Here is a 4,695-nt window from a genome sequence, read left to right on the forward strand (position 1 = left end):
ATACACACAATATATGTCAATACATAAAAATGTCATCCATGTAATGATAAATTATGACTTGGGGAATTGTTTAAGAATTATTTCCAAAAAAAAACAAAATAAGAGCACAATGTAGGACTATTGAGCATATCCTGTGGGAGGATAGTCCACTGATATTTCCTATTTGGCTGAGAATTATTATAAGTAGGCACTGTGAAGGCAAATTTTTCTCTATCCATTTCTTTTATTTTATTTTATTGAGAAAAAGAAAAAAAAGTTCCAGCCCCCTCACAGCCTCCCATTTCCCTCCCCCACCTCCCACCCTTCTTCCCCTCCCCCCACTCCTCTCTCCCTTCCTCTCCTGTCCAAAGAGCAGTTAGGGTTCCCTGCCCTGTGGAAAGTCCAAGGTCCTCCCCCCTCCAACCATGTCTAGGAAGGTGAACATCCAAACTAGCTAGGCTCACACAAAGCCAGTACATGAAGTAGGATCAAAACCCCGTGCCATTATCCTTGGCTTCTCATCAGCCCTCATTGCTCACCGTATTCAGAGAGTCCGGTTTTATCCCATGCCTTTTCAGTCATAGTCCAGCTGGCCTTGGTGAGCTCCCAATAGATCAGCCCCACTGTCTCAGTGGGTGGGTGGGTGCACTCCTCGTGGTCCTGACTTCCTTGCTCATCTTCTACCTCCTTCCGCTCCTCATTGGGTCATTGGGAGCTCAGTCCAGTGCTCCAGTGTGGGTCTCTGTCTCTATCTCCATCCATCACCAGATGAAGGTTCTATGGTGATATGCAAGATATTCGTCAGTATTGCTATAGGATAGGGTCATTTCAGGTTCCCTATCCTCAGCTGCCCAAGGAACTAACTGGGGACATTGCCTTGGGCTCCTGGGAGCCACTCTAGTTTCAAGTCTCTTGCCAACCCTAAGGTGGCTTCCTTAACTAAGAATTGTGCTTCCGTGCTCCCCATCCAACCTTCCGTTATCCCAATCATCCTGTTTCCACAAGTTCCCCAATCCTCCCCTTTTCACTTTTCTCTCCCCATCTTCCCTTACCCCCATCGCACCCTACCCCCAAGATCCCATTTTTCTCCCCAGCAATTTTGTCTACTTCCCATAGCCAAGAGGATAACTATAAGATTTTCCTTGGGTTCACCTTCTTATTTAGCTTCTTTAGGTTCACCAATTGTAGACTCCGTGACACTTATTTATTGCTAGAAACCAATTATGAGTGAGTACATGCCCTGATCATCTTTTTGGGTCTGGGTTACCTCACTCAGGATAGTGTTTTCTATTTCCATCCATTTGCATGCAAAATTTGAGAAGTCATTGTTTTTTACCGCAGCGTAGTACTCTAATGTGTATATATTCCACACTTTCTTCATCCATTCTTCCATTGAAGGACATCTAGGTTGTTTCCAGGTTCTGGCTATTACAAATAATACTGCTATGAACATAGTTGAACAAATGCTTTTGTCATATGATAGGGCATCTCTTGGGTATATTCCCAAGAGAGGTATTGCTGGGTCCAGGGGTAGCTTGATCCCGAATTTCCTGAGAAACTGAAACGCTGATTTCCAAAGTGGTTGCACAAGATTGCATTTCCACTAGCAATGAATGAGTGTTCCCCTTCCTCCACAGCCTCTCCAGCAAAGGCTATCATTGGTGTTTTTGATTTTAGCCATTTGGACAGGGGTAAGATGATATCTCAAAGTTGTTTTGATTTGCATTTCCCTGATTGCTAAGGAAGTTGAGCACGACCTTAAGTGTCTTTTGGCCATGTGAACTTCTTCTGTTGAGAATTCTCTGTTCAGATCAGTGCCCCATTTTTTAATTGGGTTAATTAGCATTTTAAAGTCTAGTTTCTTGATTTCTCTATATATTTTGGAAATCAGACCTTTGTCTGTTGCGGGGTTGGTGAAGATCATCTCCGAGTCAGTAGGTTGCCTTTGTGTCTTAGTGACAGTGTCCTTTGCTTTACAGAAGCTTCTGAGTTTTAGTAGGTCCCATTTATTCAATGTTGTCCTTAATGTCTGTCTGCTGGGGTTATACCTAGGAAGTGATCTCCTGTGCCCATCTGTTGTAGGATACTTCCCACTTTCTCTTCTATCAGGTTCAGTGTGTTGTGACTGATAGTGAGGTCTTTAATCCATTTGGACTTGAGTTTTGTGCATGATGATAGATATGGGTCAATTTTAATTCTTCAGGTTAACATCCAGTTGTGCCAGCACCATTTGTTGAAGATGCTTTCTTTTTTCTATTTTATACTTTTAGCTCCTTTATGGAAAATGAGGTGTTCATAGGTTTGTGGGTTAAAATCCGGGTCTTCTATACGATTCCATTGGTCGACTTCTCTGTTTTTCTGCCAGTACCACACTGTTTTCATTACTGTAGCTCTGTAATAGAGTTTGAAGTCAGGTATGGTAATGCCTCCAGCAGATCCTTTATTGTATAGGATTGTTTTGCCCATCCTGGGTTTTTTGTTTTTCCATATAAAGTTGATTATTGTCCTCTCAAGTTCTGTGAAGAATTTTGATGGGACATTGATGGGGATTGCATTGAATCTATAAATTGCCTTTGGTAGAATTGCCATTTTTACTATGTTGATCCTCCCAATCCAAGAGCAAGGGAAGTCCTTCCATTTTCTGGTATCCTCTTCAATTTCTTTCTTTAATGCCTTAAAGTTCTTGTCAAGTAGAACTTTCACTTCCTTGGTTAGAGTTACCCCAAGATATTTTATGCTGTTTGTTGCTATCGTGAAAAGTGAAGCTTCTCTGATTTCCTTCTCTGCTTCCATATCCTTTGTGTATAAGAGGGCGACTGATTTTTTGTAGTTGATCTTGTATCCTTCCACATTGCTAAAGCTGTTTATCAGCTGTAAAAATTCTTTGGTGGAGTTTCGGGGGTTGCTGATGTACACTATCATATCATCTGCAAATAACAAAAGTTTAACTTCTTCCTTTCCAATTTGAATCCCCTTGATCCCATTATGTTGTCTTATTGCTATTGCTAGAACTTCAAGCAGTATATTGAAGAGGTATTGTGCGTGGACAGCCTTATCGTGTTCCTGAGTTTAGTGGGATGGCTTTGAGTTTCTCTCGGTTTAATTTGATGTTAGCTGTCGGCTTGCTGTATATAGCTTTTTTAATATTTAGGTATGATCCTTGTATCCCTAATCTCTCCAAGACTTTTATCATAAAGGGATGTTGAATTTTGTCAAATGCTTTTTCAGCATCCAATGAAATGATCATATTTTTTTTTTTCTGTACAAGAACTATGTGAGTAATGGTTAAAGAAAACTGTGGACCAGAACCCCTGTCCCACAGCTGGAATAAGCAGTTGAAGCTTCGGGGGTTTTCCTCTTCTTGGCAGATGGGCGCTCAAACACATCACGTACCCCAGCTGCCTTCTGTTTAAAGAACTTTGTGTTCTGGGCACTCTCTTGGCCCCATGCAGTGTCAAAGGAAGTGGTATCTTGATCCACAAGCTGGGTGTCCTTGGTACGACTAGACCGTCCAAAATTCTTGACCTGCATGATTTTTGGAAAAATGGTTTTGTTGAAATGGTCCTCAAGAGTAGGTGCACTAAAATCCCTCTTGTAGACCTCTTCATCTTCATCCATGAAGAAGGCACCCCGGTGATAATACTTTTGCAAAAACTTGTATTTGCCCTTAACAGCTTTGTTGGTAATGACTTTGCCATTTGCCCGAAGTTCAGCCCGCCTTTCTTCCTCAGTCAGGTTTTGCATGCGTTCAATTTCTGCTTTCTCCTTTTGAAGTGCTTCTAGGTCTTCTCTGTCCCTCTTGATTCTCTTGAGCTCTCAGACTTTCCATGCCTCGTATTCCTCTTCATCATTTCCGTCATCAGTATTGCGTGCATCCAGGGCAGTGAGAGCCCGCTTGTTCTCTTCCAGCTCTTTCTTTATCTCTTCTTCTACAATCTTTAGTGTGTACTTGCACCGCTCCTCAGCCATGCGTTTTGCTTCCTATTCCAGTTCCTTTTGTTTCAATGCTTCAGCTTCTTGTTTTTGAACTGTCACTCGGTCTTTCTTTCGAATGAAGACAGGCTTAAATCGAGGCTCCTTTTCGTCTTCACTGTCTGTGTACTCCTCATACTCAGACTCTGACTCCGACTCCTCCCCCGAGTGTCCTTCATCTTCCAATTCCATGACTTCCATCTCTTCGTTTTTCCTCTCCTGTGCTCGCTGACGCATCATGCCATGGCGCAGCTCTATTTCCTCATCATCAATTTCCTCCTCCTCTTCTTCACTGCTATCTTCTCGTTCCATGCGGCAGGCATCTCTTTCTACTTCTGAGTCACTTTCTCCTACCACTTCAGGTTCCACTATTTTCTGGTGTCGAGCCAATCTCTCTTCTACATCTTCACTCATGTGGTTCTGTAAACGCCGAAGTCGGGGGTCACTGGACGAATCCTCTTCCTGTTCCTCAGGCTCTGCCTCTTGTTCCTTAGCTTTCTTAATGAATTGAAATTCTTCATCCTCTTCATCTGAGGATTCCATACGGGCATAATCTGGCCTCTTTCCGGACACATAACGTTTTACCTTTACTTTTTCCATTGAAATCTCACCTTTCTCATTGCGAACTGGGACGGCCCCAGCCGTAGACTGAATAGGCGGTTACTTCATGAGTGTGCTTAAGACCGAATGGTGACGGCTTCGGTGGAGACTCCCAAAGCTTGATAAAAAATCCCAACAGCCCAT

At 42.7% G+C, this 4,695-nt stretch overlaps 1 pseudogene; it reads right to left on the reverse strand.

The window, feature by feature from the left end:
- Window positions 1-3,264: 3,264 nt before the first annotated feature.
- LOC121432691 lies at window positions 3,265-4,695 on the reverse strand (annotated as a pseudogene).

Source organism: Microtus oregoni, unplaced genomic scaffold, assembly GCF_018167655.1.
Source record: "Microtus oregoni isolate MIOR12 unplaced genomic scaffold, Mior012 000002F_ref0000024, whole genome shotgun sequence".
NCBI lineage: Eukaryota > Metazoa > Chordata > Mammalia > Rodentia > Cricetidae > Microtus > Microtus oregoni.